This window comes from Thermobia domestica, chromosome 6, assembly GCF_964235325.1.
Source record: "Thermobia domestica chromosome 6, izTheDome1.hap1.1, whole genome shotgun sequence".
Lineage (NCBI taxonomy): Eukaryota > Metazoa > Arthropoda > Insecta > Zygentoma > Lepismatidae > Thermobia > Thermobia domestica.
This window is the reverse complement of record NC_137459.1, coordinates 1,023,302-1,044,144: the sequence shown is the minus strand read 5'-3', so window position 1 is coordinate 1,044,144 and position 20,843 is coordinate 1,023,302. Positions and strand designations below refer to the sequence as shown.

The following is a 20,843-nucleotide window of genomic DNA, read 5'->3' as shown; positions in this document are numbered from 1 at the left end:
AAGAAATATTTAGAGAGCTTCCAAATGTGGTGCTGGAGGAAGATGAAGAAGATAGAATGGACAGACACAGCAATAAACGAAGATGTTTTAAAACAGATAGGAAAGAGGAGGCCACTTCTAGGCCGCATCCTTCGTAGGAAGGCCAATTGGATGGAACACATCTTGCGAAGAAATTGTCTTCTTCATACCGCCATAGAAGGAAAGATGGAAGGAAAGCAAGTTTTTTACAAGTTTGTTTTTTCTGATTCTATTTTTAGTCAACAACAACAAGCCACCGGAGGAGAGTCACGGGAGGAGATAAGATGGAGATAAGACAATGCTGTTCCATATACATCGCCCCCTCCTCATCCTATAGACAGAGTCTTTGGTTCAATTATTATGGAAAACATACCGAATGCTATCGAAGCGCTCGCCAAGTGTGAACTACATTAAGTAATTTGAATGCTCCAGGCGAAAGGGTATAATGCAGCAGTGACTCATTTTCGAATTAATAAGCAGTACAGTGGAAACTTTTTAAGTGATGGTGCGACTGTGGCAGAGATTTTAAAGAGTGACTTACCAATGTACACAGACACGGCAACAGCGGTCAGAGGTGGAAAAGCATGACTGCAGACGACCTTGGTGAAAGCGTGAATCATGTGGTTCGTGAAAGTTGTAGACTGCGATTTCTCAACTGTCTGCTGAGTTCCCTGTGATTTCAAGTTCAGCTCGTGGAAAAATTGAATTCCACTTTGCAGGCGTTTTGATTGCATTCGGTATGTTTTAAAGCTTGGTATTCCAAAATGATTCAAGAACAGAGTCAATATAGGTGTAGGAAGGGTGGCGACATACAATAAACAGTTCTGTCTTTTCTCCGTATCATCATCTTCAGTGGTTCACCTCCAGTGGATTAAGGAATTTCTACAACAAAATAGCCTCATATATATATGATAGGCTAGAGTGAACATAATGATAAATGTCACTTCCGATGAAATTCAGTTCTTAAGTGGAATATGTATTGGGTTCGAGCCTATGGACAAAGTAATTCAACTTCTGAAATATACCGGCAGATGGCAGGAAAACTTGTTTGGTATGTGTCTTTGCATTGCATTGCCTGGGAATGTTTTGCTTCTTTTTCTGTTTTACTCCAAAGCTAGATAATGCGTCATACAATTGTGTTCCCCGAGCAACTCAATTATAAATACAGAAATGAATTACAAGAGTAGACGATTCATGTTTAAAAATGAAATGAAATGAAATCTGTGAGTTTTACGTCCCACGGTTATGCCGGTGAGGCTAAAGGAGACGGTGATGATGAGAGATGAGTGAAATGGTGGAATGAAGAAAGTGGGAGGAAACGGGAGAACCCCGAGAAAACCCACGAGCACGGTGTTTGTCCACCACAAAGTTCACTTGGCGGGGGCTGGGATCGAACCCGGGACCCCAAGCACCAGAGGTGAACGCTCTACCACTGAGCCACCGCGCCCCCCGATTCATGTTTAAGTTGAAGTTGTGTGTTTTAAACGGACACTAATGGACAAAGTAAATGCTTGTCCCAGTTAAACATTGAAATTTCGACACGTTTTATCCAATAATTCGTACTTACCTGTTGTTACAATACATTAAATCTTCCCTTATGTAGTAGGTATGCAACCAAATTAACGTAAAAGCAATGTTGGTTGCCTATCATCCACGGCATCATTCAGTAAAGAATTCAACTTTGATAATTGGCGCCAGGAAATTTGGACCTTGTTTAAAATTACGTTCTTCGAATGGTCCATCACCTCCAGATTTGATGAAATTTCCGAAAAAAGAGCCAGAAATCGCTCTCCATTTGTCTCTAGCACTTCCAAGAAAAAAAAATGTTTAGCACTTCTTACATGGAATGTAATTGAACCTGAACCCACAAAGTGGGGGTGATATATATATTTTCTGAAAGCTTGGGTCAAGATAAGATCAAAACCGGTTTTCCAAAATTGGGGAGGTCTCAAGCACTCCGCTTGAGGGCAGCACGTTACTCATTTTTATTAACACCTTTAAGCGTGTCTTAAAGTCCGTTGCAACTCCGAAAAATCTGAAACGGTGGCACAAATATGAAAACAGAAAAACATGTCCTTCATCATTTCAAAAGTATAACGTATCAAAGTAAAATAAATTGTCCCAGGGTCCCCCGCAGGGTCCTAGATGGGGTCCAACTCAATTTTTTTTTAATGGAAAGGGGTTCAAGTTGAGTATCGTATGAAAGCTTATGTTAAGTGAAAAGAAGAGAAACCAAGTCTCGACTCTTCATGAAAAAGTCTATTGCCACTCCTATTAATTTGAAGCTGTGAGACAGGTGCAAAAACGAAACAAAACAAAACAAAAACTAGAATGTATCAAAGGAAATGACTCGTGCCATTTTGCAATGCTTATCGACAGTCGAGGTTTGTCCAATTCTGTATCTTTTAACACGGGCTTTTACATGATGTGCTTATTTACCCCCCTTGGCGCTTGAAACTTTTGAGTTGGACCCCCTCTGGGATCCTGCAACTGAACCTGGGATATTTCTTTCCTTTAATACATTCTAGCTTTTTTTTTTTTTTTTTTTTTTTTTTTACACCTGTCTCACCGTTTTAGATTAATAAGAGTGGCAATAGACTTTTCATCAAGAGTCGAGACTTGTTTCCTCTTCTTTCACTTAACATAAGCTTTCATACGATACTCAATTTGAACCCCTTCCCATTTCAACATTTTGAGTTTGATCTCTCTGGGACCCTGCGAGGGACCCTGGAACATTTTTTTTACTTTGCATCATTATACTTTTGAAATAATGACATATCCGTGTTTTTGTTTCTACACCTATTCCACCGTTTCAGATACATACGAGTGGCCATAGACTTTGCAATGAAGATTGTGTTGATATTTTGACCCACCTCTCGTTTGCACAGGCTTATTGTAGAGAGTCAAGACTTGATTTATCTTCTTTCATTTAACACCAAATTTGCAAGTTGACCCCCTTCCTATTTAAAAATTTTGAGTTGGACCCCGTCTGGGACCCTGAGACAATTTATTTTACTTTGATACGTTGTACTTTTGCTTGAGCCCTCCCCAATTTTGGTAACCGGTTTTGATCTAACCTTGACCCAAGCTTTCAGGAAATATATATATCACCCCCACTTTGTGGGTTCAGGTTCAAGTACATCCCGTCTTAGTCAAGACCATGGGCTTGGCACTTATGTAGCTAATGCACTGAGATGCCAAATATAGTAGTATATAAACAACACCTGCCTTCTTGTTGTTTTGATTTAGCCATGTGCTTCCTCGCTTAGTGCATTTGTTTAACAACTGTTGTCAACATACTACCCACATGGTTTAGTATTACTATTTAGTCTAGTTGTTGTGAGCACGTGTGTTTGTTATTGTAGTTAGTCATGATTGTATGCACACACCTACTACGACTTCACGAGCATAGTATTTGTGATTTTGTACACTTCCTCTGCGCGAAAAAATACCCGCAAGACATTTACTTTCGTTTACTTTCTTCTGATTAATCCACGTCCGCTTTTAAATCCTTCAATATTGCACTATAGTTCACTAAAAAATAATGCATTTCCTTATAATTTCTACCATTTTAGAAAGTTTTGAATTTTGTTTTCGCTGTTCGATTGGTCTAACATTCGCATGGGTGCAGGCAAAGAGTTACTCTCTTGCTTAGCCAACAAACCACTTTCTCGGTCACTTTACGCAGAATGATATTGTTCAATTTCCTCACTGTCTTAAGAAAAAATGTGTATACTGTGCAAAACCCTGTAATGATGTGGTTCGATATGCAACGTTCTTGTAAGGTAAGTGATCACAATAAGGTCCAGTGTGAATTTCTTGAGAACAAACTTTCATTGTCTTTATTTTCATTATTTTATAAAAAAATAGACCTAACTAACAAATCATTTAATTATATTGCAATGAAACTCGGGAAGAGAACACTAAAACACGTAACAAATATGACATTAACATATACAACAAAAAGGTACTTCAAAATTTCAGGGGTGGATTCCTTATGGGTAGACAAATAAAAACGGTCATATGACCATATGTCGGGAAATCCATCGTTACAGAGACATGGCCATTGAACCGCCTGACGGTGTGAAATAGTCACATTCTCAATGTGACTCAATTTAAACCTCAATAGCTCAGTTTCTAATTAAGCTAAGAAGATAATTTTGGTATTATTTTCTAATTATTTCATATGATCTGCTCAGCATGGAATTAAACCAGACTCTCCAAATTTCAATAGTTTATTTACAACATAACAAGTTTTCGGATTAAGTTAAGATTGGATTGTTGTCTACTTTGTTGTTCGAGAAATAGACAAAAATTGTTAGATGGACTTTATTGTGGTCATTTACGTTACTTTGATTGTAGTTCCACGTTGTGTTTATCTGTATTTTAATGTTATTTATACAATGCTTGCACGTGCAGAAAATAACTTTAAATGACAAATTAATTACATTCACCCCACATTTTACGTACTTCCCTTTAAAGAATGTTGGAAAACCTTGGGCAGCTGATCAGTTTGAAAATTCTATTTTTTAATAATGAATTAACCGTTTTATTCTACAAATGTACAGTGTAGAGGTATTTACACTATCAGATTGGATATTACTCGGTTAAAAGCAGAGTACTATGTTTCTTCGTAATTGTACTATTCCAGCACAAGCGTACTATACAGACTGTTACCAAGAGTGAAGAATTGCGGTGGTTCAGTGATGATTTGGGCAGCAATATCCTGGTATTTGCCGGACCCAACATCATCCTGCCTGGACATATCGGACATATCACTGCCAAGGACTACGTAACCATTTTGAGTGATCAACTGCATCCCATAGTGCAAACTTCGTTTCTACACAGTAATGCAGTGTTTCAAGATGACAGAGCCCCTGTCCATACAGCTCACATCGTCCAGGACTGGTTTGATGAGCATGAAGATGGTGTCACATCTGCCGTGGTCTCCACAATCAGACCTCAATATTATTGAGCCCCTGTGTTCAGTTTTCGAGACCAAATTGCGAGATCGCTACCCACCACAATCGTCTCTACAATAACTTCCATCTGCTTTGGCGGAAGAATGGTACAACATTCCTTTGACAATCATACGCGATCTGTATTTCTCCATTCCCGTCGACTGCAGGCCATTCTGCGTTCCAAAGGTGGTTTTCCCCGCTATTAATAACCACTGGCACAAATCCCGGGGGCTTGAGAGGGACATGTCCCTCCCAATAATCCAATTTGAAATGAGCTTTTTTTTTTGGGGGGGGGTGATGATTGTGTCCGATTGCCACAAAGGAAAGTAAGATGAAATTGATGTCCCCCCAGAATAAGCCTCAGATCTGCCCGTCTCCCAATTTTAAGACAACTCTACTCCTCTGATCCTCTACAGCACTGGTTTTCAACTTCATAAATATTTTTAACATTGCTTAAAAAAATATGGGAACGGCATTACACCCTTCCTCTCCCAATGTCGAAGACAGATTTGCGCTGCTGCTAATAACGGTAATGTGCAAGTTTTCAGATGTTTCCACATTTTTGTCATTCCCCGGATTCATTTCGCGGCGAAAGCTCATGTGGTTCAACTCCTACATTAAGCTGTAGGTCCATGGCAATACGGTCTCATATAGCCTCGCGGCTGAACAAAACGCTAAAATCAATACCAATTCAATCAAGTTTACACTAATAGCAGAGGAAATACTAATTCTTAATTTATTCTTCCGAACTTACCTTTTACCAAACAGTAAGTTTTAATCTTTCCAACTTCTGTTGCATAAAGAAAGCCATATTAGGCTGGATCACATCTATACTCTCTCTCTTTCTTTGTAGAGAGAAGGGAAGAGGGAATTAGTTAAATTGCACTTCATACATTAAAGTGTGTGCATTTCATTTTCTATTGTACACAGTGGCGAAGTGTACTATGAGGCTCTGAGGCCGGGCCTACCCTGTTTTCTACCGTATATTTTCTTTATCTTTGGTTTCTTATAAAATGAAGTCAAAACTTCAACTTTTTGTTTTTTTCGGTAACAAAATCGTAGGTTGGAAACACTCGTAGTCCCTTCCGTCTGAGCCTCACCAGCTCGCTAGACAGGTTTACAGGCTATGTTGCTCAGGGAGCGAAGCTATTTTCGCTTGGGATTGCACGCATTGTTGGGAAGGTGCGAAGGCTCGGCTCTGGGAGTTTAGTTTTAACGTTGAAGCAGTAGCGGTTTCTGACGTAGGGCTACCGGGCTACAGCACGCTTCCTATGTTTGTGTATTTGTGTTAGACTAATTTTAGTTCAAAAAATTTTCATCTATTCATTTGTTTAAACTGTTCGTTAATTAACAAAATACAGAACTTTCCCATGACGATCTTTTTCGAGCGTGGAGCGCGATTATCAGCGCCTTCAGCAGTGTGAAAGATGTACTAACGAACCGAGCGGGCTGTACTGAATGGAGCCCGCTTGAACTATACAAGCCTACTCAACAAATCTATCTCTAGCATAGAGCAAAGATCTCAATATGCCTTGTCCGCTTTCCTTTTTTTACACCCAGAATAGCTTCCACCGTGCTGAGTTAGGTTGAGCCCGAAGACATTCTGCGCAAGCGCCAAGTATTCCTCTTTCTCGCTTTTTTCTTCTGCTTACTGGCGGCGCTCGCCGCTCGGTTCTCTCTTTTCTCCTCTTTTTTATTTTCTTTAATCCTAAAGGTCCGGGAGCCCAGAATTGTTGGGAGTGTATATTAAATTGAACATTTTTTACACAGATTCAGATCGTAGGAAAATTATAGCACATACATTTAATGGGGTATCGGTAATAAGGGATCAATTAATGGTGTACAATCTAAAATTAAAGAACACTTTCCTTTGGCACACTACGTCCATTGTTAACCAATTAAATTTGATAATGAAAAGAACTGCATCTCAAAATCAATCGAAAAGTTTTTTTTTCTGTAGTCTTTCAGGATTTTCCACATTTTTCCTCCTGCTCCCCACAGTGTGTATCTGTTTTGGAAAAAGTGGCTGTACGACGTATTCCGAGTGGGTCAGCTACTCGATGGAATTTCAAGTCACGAACCGTCAATTCCGTCTATGAAAATTTAAATGTTTTGAAAGAGTGCTTTTCAGAACTAGAGAAATCCAACACAGGGAATTCATGTTTTGGTTAGAATTCTTTCACAAAATAATGCCGCATGTGCATATTTTCTATAATCAAATTCAGTGCAGGCCTACCATTAAAGTACAAACAGCACTTAAATATTTCATTGAAGCTATTGAGAAAATTCGGAATGACACAGACAATATTGGGACAAGTGATATGTTTCTTCCAACAGTTGGTATGTTTCTTCAGATTATATCTTGAAGAATACTCAATGCCAAAGAAGTATGTGATCGCATTTCTGCGGATGAGAAAACAAGCCATTTGGGTGCCGCCAAACTTCTGGATTCTGCAAATTTTAGTGATTTTTCCGGAGCATATTCTGGACACTGCGGTTGAAAGCTACCCAATGTTAGGTAAGCAGTAACTTCGCACTGAGCTTTTGATTCTGTCAGCTTATCTTTAAAAACAACTTACAGAACAAGTTTAGCGAAATAACAACACTTTTGCAAATAATAGTGACCATACCAATGTCCACAGCAGAGCCTGAGAGATGCTTTTCGTCTCTAAAGAGAAATAAGACATTCTTAAGCAATTTCCTTAGGTCAGGAAGGTTAACTGCCCTTGCCATGCTCTCGATAGAAAAATGTTTGATCAACAACATGCTAGATTTCAACTCCAGGGTGATAGAAAAGTTTGCCAGCATTAAGAATCGAAGGATGGATATCAACTTCTGCCTTCAGTGGATAAATACACGGATAATATATCTATTATATAAAAGAGAACGCACAAATCCTTTGTTAGCTCATCACGCTAATACGGCTGAACCAATTTCTTTCATTTTTGGGGGGTTATTAGGATTTGGACCCTAGATGGTTTTTATCATATCACTTTAATTTTTAATTACCAGTGTCTTGAGATAATTGACCATTCAAGTGTCCATAACGTACAAATCCTTTGTTAGTTCATCATAGGTATAAAAATAAACGTATTTATATGCAACCCGCATGACCGTGTCACTCGGCGGGTTAACATAAATGACAGGCGATATAATGTTAACATTTACTGCAATTTGAAAGCGAAAAAGTAAAAATTATCTAAGTAACAAAGTTTATTGCGTTCCGGGGTGACCGCAGCGAAGCGGGGCGGGTTAACATAAATGACAGGCGATATAATGTTAACATTTACTGCAATCTTCTATGGTTTTTATCATATCACTTGAAAGCGAAAAAGTAAAAATTATCTAAGTAACAAAGTTTATTGCGTTCCGGGGTGACCGCAGCGAAGCGGGGTGAACGCTGCTAGTATATATATATATATATATATATATATATATATATATATATATTGTAGCACGCTTTGTTAATGACAGTACGAGCCGCCACTGTGTTGAAGGCATCTTTCAATGCTAATATGTTATAAAATGATTTTCTTAACACAGAGTAAGAAATTTTTGTGTAGAATTATGAATTTCTATTAGTGATAACTTGTTTAAGTATATACTTAGACGTTATTCAGAGTAGTTGTTTTTTTTTCTATTTTTCTCCTACATGGGGCCTGGTTCATAATAGCATATACAGTAGAATATAAATCTGATACATTAAATATATGTATAAATTTACACACGCTACCGTACAGGATAAAATAATTATATTTGTGTGTAATTTTAGTTGAGTTTTCCATTTCATAGAGTCAGTGGAGTATTTACGATTTTGTTTTGAAGGGCTTTGCTTGTTTCGGGAGGGACTTTGATAAGTTTATTTATGGAAATGTGAAAATTCTGTAATATGTGTAAAACAATAACAATTTGCGATAAAATTTCGGTAAGTGCTTAAGCCCGGAAAACATCCCCTTAAATATGCCACTCCACAGAATGCAATATTAAACATCTTGCGCTAATTCAAATAAAGTTTCTTCTGTGCATTTACATTTCTAGTGAAGTCACGTGATGAATTAAATAAATGCAGTATTGTACTTACTTTAAAGTGAGAGATGTAAGTAACAAAACACTTATCCAAGAAATTTCAAAGCTAACAATAACTTTCTTTTTATCTCCCTCCATTTTCAAATACGCAGGAAATGAAAACAGCAGCTGAGGAGGAAATTGCCCTCATTTCCCCTGCAAATCCCAGACAGAAGGAAAAATAAACTGCACTTAAAAAAATTTGTAATGGAACTAAATGGGAATATTCCATTAATACATATTGCGTGTTCACATCATGTACATATTTGTTGAATAATAATAATAATAATAATAATAATAATAATAATAATAATAATAATAATAATAATAATAATAATAGTTCTTCAAAATAAATAGATTTAGTAGTATTTTTAAATTAATAAGAAAAATAGAATTCTGAGTGTAATTTCACATTTCATGATACATTAAATGTTATTTGTGTTGTTTGTCGAGCCTACCCTACTTATGAAATTACGCTTTGCCACTGATTGTACATACAATACATATAAAGTACCTACCAGAAAATAGTCGATACATTGTGATACACTGAAAGGTGTACACTATTAGTGCTTTCGCTAAATGAATCATCAGATAGAAATAAAAATGTAGCAATAATAATAATAATAATAATAATAATAATAATAATAATAATAATTGAAACAAAGAAATACCTATGATGCAAACAGGCTGTACCGTGTTGGAATGCAGATTCGAGTGAGTGTTACGAAGCTGAAAGTAGAAGAAGATAATAGTTTTATTTTTCTCTATTAAACTGTATTGACTTCCAGTCTATTTTGCTTGCAAAATTTTTTCCAGGTGAGAGAGGAGAGGCATCATCAAACTATGAGGTGGCTGCACATTATTTTGGTATATATTCTGTTAGCTCTGGAGCTGTAGAGGGGCTTGACCTGGTGAATATGGAAAGTATTCTGGGACTTTCGTGAAGCTACCTGAGAGAAATACAATAACATTTTGTATTTGAGAAAAATAGAATAACATATGTCCTATGTTTTTTCTTTACAGAATATATCTCGAAGAATTGTTGGTAAGCTCGTTATGGGTGCCTTGGAAAACAAATACCACAGTACTTTCATTACGGGTGAGCACTGTCTGACTGCAGGGTGGCCACTCATTTGGAATTTCAAAATTCCCTGACTTTTCCAGAAATTTTCCCGGTTTTCCAGAAAATTTCTAGAGAGATCTAAAATTGGTATATATAGGAACCTTGGGCAACTCAGGGACACGAACCCCTAAATTCCAGTAAAATTATTGCTTTTAATTATTCTTTTGTGATTCCAGGCCCCCGGGCATTTGTCCCCTATTCCCCCTCCCCTGTCGCCGGCCCTGCAAACCCGTAAACCATTATTAAACACAAATCATGTGAGTTATACGGCAAAGAAGTCCATGTGTTAAGAAAAAGAATTCCTCGAAAACATGGTATTTTGATCCAGGTCCATAGCTAGGAAATGGCCAATGGAGGTGGAGCCCGCACCCTGCGACAATCCTCAACTCCCTTGACTGAAATTTTCATTTCTTTTTTAAACAAATATATGTTTAAAAAGTAAGTAGTCAATAATTCTTAAATTTATTTTCTTGGAAAAACACCATTACAGAATTTACATAAAATCGGTTTAAAATTGCAAAATTCAAATCAAGAAACTGTTCTACTCATTATCTACTTATTATTCGTTAATTTGCAATCAAATATTTCTCCGGATTTAACAACAAATATACAATACATTCACCAGGTGTGCTTATTAGCAACCTCTGTCATATTGCAGTACAAGGTTATGCTATCGTTCTTTGACGTCACAAATGAATGGAGAGGACAATTATGGAGCTACCTGTATTAAGAAGTAGCGGACTTCGGTCTAGAAAGCCGGCATTAACAACTTTAGGTAGGCCCGGGTCCCAAAGGTTTTGTCGTGCCAGCAGTGGCGTGCGGTGGTTATGCAACCGGGGAACAGGTCGACATAGATGGGAAATATTGTGTAACAAAACAACGGAACTGAAGTAAATCAGCACTATTAAAATGTGTTTTTAAGAAATCAGAAAAATTTGTTTGAAGCTGATTTTTTTTTTTTAAGAACAATAGTACATGCAGTAGCGGAATTGGGTGTAAAAACTAGGGGGAGGGGGATGCCATTACTTCAAATTGATGGTCAAAAGGTCAAATATCTGTAAAAAAGCATGGCCAATTAATCGTGTGGCGCAAAAAGTACTGCCGTCACTGAGTACAAATGCATGTGGAATCCACACAGTTTTTGATTCCACATAGAAATACACGCATTAACCAAAATTCCACACATTTTGTGGAATTCGACACACATTCGGAACTCTTCCGGCAGAAATACTCAACTATCGTTCAGCCTTTATATTAATCACGTGACCACCAAAACGGGATGCAGGGGCGCAGCCCCGAGCGAATTCTGGAAATCAAGCAGCCATCGAACTAAACAAGTGTGTCAATTACAAAATGGTCCCGATTTCGCTCCAGCTCAATTCATGGGCAGCACTAAATGACAAAAGAATATGAAGAAAGTATACGCAGCCCAAACCAGCAGAGCTAGATAAACGAAACCTGGAAGGAAGGAGAAATCTGGGGGCGAAGTCCCCAGCGACCAAAGCTATTTTGTATATAAATAAACCGGCTAAATGGCTAGGAATACAGCAGAACGTAAATTTTCTCCCGAGTAAAAATTCCATGTTTTTCATCAAAATTCCCTGACTTTTCCAGAATTAAAAAATTCCCTGACTTTTCCAGGTTTTCCAGGTGAGTGGCCACCCTGGACTGAGTACTGAACCCCTTATCAGACTTTCACTGTAGGTAGTGTAAAGAACTGGCTTAAAAAAATATATTTAATATTTTTCTTTGCTTTTCTTAATTGTATACTGTTGTCTGTTTCGAACTAGTCACTTGCCACGCACGTCACGGCTGTGTAATAGCCAATTTTGTTATCAGTAACGTGTACAGAGTCCGCCTTAAAACTGTATACACTGTTTAAGAAAAAGAAAACTTATGTATCATATTTCTTAATGACGTTTAATTATTGTTCAGACACGTGTTACAAACGCTCAAGTAAGCTATGTTTACATTAGATGTTCAAAATATTGGCACCAAAAACGTCTAACAGAACGATGAGCTACAGTGACAAATGTATCAATGGAGACCGATGCACATGCCTCTGTAATCTTCTGGCGAAGGTTTTCAAGCGTTCAGGGCTTACTTGAATACACTACATGCTTCACAGTTCCCCACGAGAGGAAGTCCATGGGGGTAAGATCTTCAATGGCATTCCCAGATTTAATAAAACACTTCAATACGTACTTAACGCTGCTCAAACGTCAAGCGTACTCCTGCCATCTTCTTATGTCACTAACCGTGCTGACAGTACCGACATCTGTTGAGCGAAACACCGTACTACGACATAATTTTAACTGAAAACAATTGACAATACTGACATCTGTTGGGCGAAAAACCATACTACAACATACTTAAATTTCAGAACACTATTCAATGCCAGTATCCTGATACAGGTTGACAAAGAGTGTATATATTTTTCTGTAGAACTCTGTATTTTGTATTAAATGAATCAACTATGTAATTACCACTATGCACCATGGTCTTGGTAACTTAAAAAAAAAAAAAAATATGAAACTTTGTAACAACGATCTTTATAACTATATAACTAATGTTTTATTGTGGCTGTTAAGTAACTATGTATTATGGAGAGAAAAACTTCGCATAAAAGGATCTTTTTCTCTTCGATGACAACATATATAAATTTATAATGCTTCTTTTGTTACAGTAACTCTATTGATCAATCTGCTTTCTGTTTTCGTATTAGGAGACAATATACAGTTGTACTGTCCAATATTAATTCTCAAATATATATATATATATATATATCAAGTTAAAACAAATATGCGATCAAGTCCATGTGAGTGAATACCAAATTATTATACCGAAGTAGTGTTGAACCCAGTAGATGGTAGTGAAACATATTATAAAATTATAGTAGGGGTATACACTCAAATCCTAGCATACGGAACAGATATCAAAATATAAATGCTTCGAGGGCTATCCTGAGTATGACACTCACCAAAGCAAGTCTACATGCATTCAGCAGTTGATGGGTTGTCAACAGAGCATAGAAAGGAAGAAACAAAAAATGTAGAGGCTACGGAAGCGTAATTGTAATTATATCTCTACAGTAAGGGATTTCAGAGTGAGCTTATTACCTGGGTTGAAGCAATGCATTTTTTGTGTGTGTGTGTGTGTGTGTGTGTGTGTACGAATGTTTTCTTCTGCACCAGTTTCAACATGATAATAATGTTATGATCTTCATGAAATTATTAAACATATCTAATATCCCTGCTTATGACAAACCAAATATAGGGTATTTTCTAGAAACCTCACTAAATGATTGGTTGAGATGGCTAGTGGTTGGACGTGCTCATACCGCTCGGTGTTTTTCATGTCTTAAAGTTCAATGAAAAAAGTATTCGCAACAATCTACGTTTCCGTAGTTCAGTTGTAGATACAAGAACAGTATAACATTTTCATATCTAGTGAAAATCTTGCACAAATATTACTTTCCTAATTTCCAGTTGTTTTGTTTGTACGAAGACTTTACACTGAAATGGCTTCTTCTAAGGCTAACAAAGGATCCCAAGGAAAAAAAAAAATGAAATGAAATCTTTGAGTTTTACGTCCCACGATTATATGGCGGTTAGGCTAAAGGAGACGGTGATTATGAGAAATGAATGAAATGGTGGAATGAAGAAAGTGGGAGGAAACGGGAGAACCCCGAGAAAACCCACGCACACGGTGTTTGTCCACCACAAAGTTCACTTGGCAGGAGCAGGGTTTTAACCCGGGACCCCAAGCACCAGAGGTGAACGCTCTACCACTGAGCCACCGCGGCCCCCAAGGATCCCAAGGAAACAGCGCCCTCGAAGCAAATAAAAAGGACTTCGTGCGGCAAATCTGCGAAGAGTGGCGTAAACCCCTGAAGTTTTAAAACTAATTGTAGATTGAATAATTGAATCAGTTACGAAAGTAGTGGTGGAAAGACTGGAAGAAATTCTGAAATTTAATTCTGAAAAGTGCATGACCTTCGGAAAGAACTAAACAACAAGGACGCGGAAATTCATGGTCTGCAAAATATTTCGGAATTGGAGCAATACCAGCGGAGGCAAAACCTTCGGATCTTCGGAATATCGGAAGGAAGAAATGAAGATACTGACATAGCCATCAAATTGTTTGAAGAGCGGCTAGGTGTTCCCATGGACATAAAGGACATTAGTCGAAGTCACAGGATCTGACCCAAATTAGAGGGAAAATCGCGTCCAACTATATTCAAGTTTACGAGCTACCGAACAAGGCTAGTGTTCAGCAGGAAAAAAAAAAAGTATTCCTCAGTGCATCTGCTTATATGTCTAGCTAAATATAAACATATTTCTGTAGTAATATAACTTTAGGCCAGTTTTAGACGAAAGCATTTATCGTAGCATTTCTCGTAGCAGATGTGCTGCCAAAAATCTCGTATAATATTCTATGGCATGAAAAGTATATTGTGCTTTTACATGGTAGCATTTTGATAAGCATTTTGTCGTGACGTAGCAAACAAATCACTGGAGAAGAGCGCAATTATGGCTCCAAAACTAAAAACAGATATTTCAGTCACTATTTCTTCTAAAGCCCGTTTTCGCATATGGTTATTATGATACAAAGGACTTTTAACGGTGCAGTTATACTATACAGATCCATAGATTTTAAAATTCACAGAAGAAATTTCTAATGTTTTAATAGAGTAGTGTATAAGTAATGAAAATATGGTGTGCACTTACATCTGAGATGCGTATTTATGTGGAAATATAGAAATTAAAGTCGAACCTGAAATGCACGTAATTTTCAATAAGCTGCCATAAAAGTTTGGCAGGTCTGTAACTTCCCCATTTTGTATCGAAAACAGAACCCAACCATCCCCATCGGGGCTTCTAACCCATTCCCACTACTTACTTCTCCGCCTCCTACTAGTACTACTACTACTATTATTCTTACTACTACTACTACTACTTACTCCTCCTCCTCCTCCTCTTACTACTACTACTACTACTTATACTATGGTTCCGTATAGTAAAACTACACGTTACCATCTGTTAAAGTAAACCTGCACCGGAGAATGCAAGAGCACACCAATAAATGAAACGAGAAAGTTTTTTTTAAATGAATTTCTGTATGTATCCGTATAGTGAAACTGCACGCTTTAACTTTGTACAAACAAGGATGTTCCTCATGTTTTTTTTTTTAATCAACATAATAATAGTATCCCTACTCTAACTTTTTTCTTTACTACAATTCAATTTCCCACACATCGCTTCCTTTTAACACACCACGGCGCTGTAATCGGAGCAGAAATGCTAGGGAAAATGCTACGAAATAGAGCAGGTTCTATCGACAAGAAATTCCATAGGATATGCCATGGCATGGGAAATGCTATAGCATTTGCTACTTTACACGGTAGGATATCGATGATACGATTTTTGCTACGATAAATGCTTCCGTCTAAAACTAGCCTAATACTTAACTTAGCTCTAGGTCATATTTAAAAATCGGAGCGATATAAAAGCATATTTTGGATCATATTCTAGGTAACTTTCATTTATTACTCAGAATTATATTTGCTAGTATTGTCAACGAAGTTATTTAGAATTTTGTTTCTTAAATATATTTGGCATTATGTGACGCGATTATGAAGGAATACTTTACAGTATGGGAGGTAGAAGTTCTTGACTTGTCGTAGCAAGAACTGCATTGAAAAGAGAAATGTCTACCTCTCTCTCTCCCTTTCTGCTCCCCTGCAGTTTCTTTAGAATCAGAAGAACAGTCTCTTCATTGCATATTAGTGCAGGGAAGACATCAAATATACAAAGGGTGAAAGCAGTACCGCGAAATCATTAGTAATTCACATTGAGTATGCGATCCCACGAGAATTTCCCCCCGGAGCAGCCACTGAAATCATCCTCACATTTATGATAAAATGATTTCTTTTTTTTCTTATCTTGTTTTATTTATTTTTTTTCACCAAATGTAAGGGATTTTTTGAGTATAAGGATTATTTGACATTAGTTGGATTCTTTTTTTTTTTTTTTTTTTCATCTAAGAGAACCTGGTATCATTGAGTCTGGTTTCAAAACGCCTAAATTCAAGTGTTCCAATAGTACGAAGCTTGTGTTTTTAGCAATATCTTGACATTTTTAAGGGCATAAATGCATGTGTAATCTCGATGCTCTATTATAACACTGCTACCGGACCGAAAATTAGAGTGCAAAGAATCCGCACACATAACTGTTTACAAACATGTGCACAGTAAGAAAAGAAAATATTTTGTTTGCAACACTAGCCAGCTACCACCCCTCCCCGCAGAGCATCCACTTTTAATGCACGTGGTGAGATTAATTGATTCCCGGTGTGAGAGTACAAAAAAGTCACCATCATTCACTTTCATTAACCATCCGTCTCCTTTAATCTAAAGGGAATAATCGTGCGACGTTAAACTAAAAATTTCCTACCAGCCTAATCTACTCCCATGCTACAGTTGACACGTTATACGACTCTTTCAGGTTTTTCCCCTTTTATTTACATACTTGCTTTTGGATGACAGGCAATTATCAATACTGTCCTGAAAATCTTTTTGAAATAAAATACGGAAATTAGTCCGATTCGTTACCTAAACGAAGTTTTTCAACTTAATTCGACCGCTCGACTATGTTATACAATACAATGTTATACTGACTAAGTCATAGATTTGTGATTTACATGGGGCAGGAGAGGGGGGCGAGGACTGAAACTCTACTCCGGTACGATATCTTGACATGTCTTGTTTGCTTATCCTCATCATACTTGGCCAACATTAAATTAATGCCCAGAATATTTTTTTTCTAAACCTTCCCTGTATAGTGATTGGGGAATGACTTTGTTCATCTGATCATACGTCCTTGTACACACTGTGAGCAGAAGAAAAAATTGAAAGATCGAATTCCTTTCGGCTCTTTCAAAACGCAAATATATGGAAAGTTGTCCTAAAGCACTTTTGTGTCACGATAAACGAATACAAATCCACTTTTATGGTAAACTAGCAGCGTTCACCCCGCTTCGCTGCGGTCACCCCGGAACGCAATAAACTTTGTTACTTAGATAATTTTTACTTTTTCGCTTTCAAGTGATATGATAAAAACCATAGAAGATTGCAGTAAATGTTAACATTATATCGCCTGTCATTTATGTTAACCCGCCCCGCTTCGCTGCGGTCACCCCGGAACGCAATAAACTTTGTTACTTAGATAATTTTTACTTTTTCGCTTTCAAGTGATATGATAAAAACCATAGTAGATTGCACTAATGTTAACATTATATCGCCTGTCATTTATGTTAACCCGCCGAGTGACACGGTCATGCGGGTTGCATATAAATACGTTTATTTTTACCTATGATGAACTAACAAAGGATTTGTACGTTATGGACACTTGAATGGTCAATTATCTCAAGACACTGGTAATTAAAAATTAAAGTGATATGATAAAAACCATCTAGGGTCCAAATCCTAATAACCCCCCAAAAATGAAAGAAATTGGTTCAGCCGTATTAGCGTGGTGAGGGAACAAAGGATTTGTACGTTCTGTTTTATATATAAGATAATGCACGTGGTCCAGGGTCCCGGTGGTTTGGAAAATCATTAACCGAACGTATACTTAAATAATGACGCTGCTTGAAATAGTGCATGACTTAGAAACCTGTAACTTACTGCATTCTGCAAATACATGAGCTATTCCCCAAGTGCTTCATCCTTATTGGCTTGCCTCCGATTGAGTATTCTTGGATCTTCGTCCGGTCAGTGGTAAACCATTTCTCCGTCATCATCCACATAAATCCACGAATTGAGTACGACTGAAACTTCATCCTTATCTTGAAATTCCAGATAAATATGGCTTGTTCGAATCCATAGCAGCGATCTTTAAAACCTTGGAGAAATATTTCAATAACAATAATAAACAGTTCGTTCACAAACATTTTGAAGGAATTGTTATTTAGAATATTTACACATAAAATTTCAATTCTGTCAGAAATAATACAAAGAAGTGTTTGACCTACGATGAACTTCAAATTGCCTTTTCGTAAAATCATCTTTCCTTGATTATATTAGTGATTTTTCATCTATGTAAGGTATACATGGACAAGACGATTTGCTTCGTAGCTCAGTGGGAGTATTAGGAGCCCAAAGGTGTGGCGACAGGAGAATACCAACACTTGGTGCCAGAAGTACAGTTGAGAACTTCATTTGCTGTGGCTTAGAGTATTATTGCGAAGTGTATGTAAAGTATTGAACTCTGTATTCAGGGTCAACGGCGTCCTTTAACGAGGATTGTAATCATCTTTACACTTCTGTTTTTCTACCTTATTGCTTTAATTAGAGATAATCGGACAGCATAAATATAATCATTATGCATTGATTTTTCATAGTGATGATAGTTGTAGCTCGTCGAATTTACAATTTTGGTATCCCTATTCTTCAACTACATCACTTCTTTTCTTGTCATCTTTATACCTCGATTATAGATATATTTGGTGCAGATATGGGGAAACTTTTATTTTCGAAAATTTACGGTTATAATCTAATCATTCACACAAAGTAGCATCTACTAAAGTTAATTATAAAGCGCAATAGGTGGATATAAAACATTGTTCGCACGGTGCACATTAATTTTCACCAGCGGGGTGTTTCTCCACAATGAAGGAAAATTATATTTTTGTTTATAACTGTACAATTCCTAATGTGTAATCATAACAAATGGTATATTAACCTATACAAGTACACTCTTGCTATGCGATATAAAGTAAGTTTTCACTATTCTTATTCCTGAGTATACCCTCCGTCGCTGACGCGCCTTACACTACGGACAAAAAGCGTGCGCCCCACTATACCCCTCCCTGACTCGGTTACATACCATTCGTGATTTTTAGTGGACACCTAGCACAGATTGGTTAGTGTTTTAGTACTTCTTTGGGTTTCTCACAATAGTTTTTATGGTATTGGTACGGACTCGTAGTTATAAAAATAATGATCACACAGTTTGCACGTACATTATTAATCTGTACACAATTATTTAGCCAAGTGCTAAGGAAATAGAATTTATTAAATAATCATTTAGGGCACAAAAAGTGAAATAAAATATTTTTTTAATATGACGGTGTGTTGTAAATCTGGGCATTTATTCCGAAGTTGGGCGTCCACTTTCGCCACGTTTTTTCGCTGTTATCTCCTTTTGCACACTTTCTGCAATTTGTTATTAGGTTCATTAATCCGTGCTCTTCACAAAATTTTAAAAGATTTTTCTCGTTATCAACGTATTGCTTCACAAATGTTAAAACTGTTAGTTCATTGCCCTTGTATATACATCGCTATGTTGATAACATAAATGCTCGTTTCTTTCCCACAATGCAACTGTTCGGTTACCTTGCGCCAAGTAGTTCCCTCCGCTCGCCGTATAGTCCCATGTTTATAGCCGCTTATATATAACAAATGAACATATTTTTCGAGACTCTCGTATATTATCAAGCACACAAACGATCAAATTATCCATATCTTTCCTGTAAATTTTAAAAATTTTGCTGGAAACGGACGCCCAACTTTGGAACTTAACCCGTAAATCTGCACGCAGTGTCTACTTCGAACTAAAGCAAACGCAGAAATGAAACAATTAATGGGAAGGTTCTAGAACACAAGTCCTCCCATATAGATTACTAGCTAGGTTGGTTCCTTTCTGTACCAAACTTTAGGCATAATATTTAATTCACATAGTATTGCCGAGCGAGCGTTAGCGAGTGAAAGCGTGTTTAACCCCATAGGAACGTTGTTTTCTGTCTTTGTTACAGCAAAATGGGAAGGGGGACCTGTGTTCTAGAACCTTGCCCAATTAATATAAGAATCACTCCCATACAACGCTCCGTAAGGTAGGGAAGTACATACAGATCAATCTATCTTAATGTCGTATACATTATGCGCTTTCCAAAGTGTTTTAAAACATATTCGCTCTAAATAGTGCTTTTTAAAGTACCATAATAAGTCTAATACTATATTCCTGCCTTCATTTTAATTTGCTAAGGGTACCTAGGGTATTTTAAACTTACAATGGTCGTTTCAGCGCTCGCAGCAGTGCCTAAGGTGTCCTAACTCTCAGTGCTACACATATCCCGTTGGATCATCATTGCATAGTACACCTAGTAAAAATAGGAAGTACATAATCAATTCGTACCTTTTAAGTTATTAGCGGTTGACTTTGCCCAAAACATAATACGTGCATGAGTTGTCAGCTATATGCTTCGCTTTTCTTAATCTGCACGTAAGAGATGCGAATGTTAATTTTCTTCCCTTTCCTTATACTGTAAATATTTCATTTTTCCACCACGGTGAGGTGCTGTGAGCAGTGAGGATGAAAGTTTAATTTGACGAATGGCCACCAGGTGTATAACTATTGAAGTGTCCACTTCAAAATTTTGAACATAATCACCTAATTACTTGAAAAGTGATAGCGGTATTGTATTTCTCACATACATCTTTACTAAATCAGGTTGAAATATAGTGCTTTGATGTCATTTTCAAACTGAATCTATACAATAATACAGCCTTACAGACGCTTTTGACCTTGTTGAAAGACGCTTTTATGGAAGTCTTCAGTGTTTAAGCTAACATTACATTTCAAATTAAATATATTTACGTTCTCCATACATTTTAC

At 37.2% G+C, this 20,843-nt stretch overlaps 1 long non-coding RNA gene across 3 annotated transcripts in view; it reads right to left on the bottom strand.

Annotated features, from left to right (window-relative positions):
• The window catches only part of LOC145687810 (uncharacterized), a 40,798-nt gene extending 20,282 nt beyond the window's left edge, over positions 1 to 20,516 (bottom strand). For 2 of the 3 annotated variants that reach the window (XR_014131775.1, XR_014131774.1), the window contains exons 1-2: positions 20,364 to 20,516; positions 17,855 to 18,071 (exon numbers count right to left, since the gene is read on the bottom strand). This is a non-coding gene — a long non-coding RNA (uncharacterized LOC145687810). The other variant, XR_014131776.1, reaches the window with a different exon arrangement.
• Between the last annotated feature and the right edge of the window lie 327 nt (positions 20,517 to 20,843).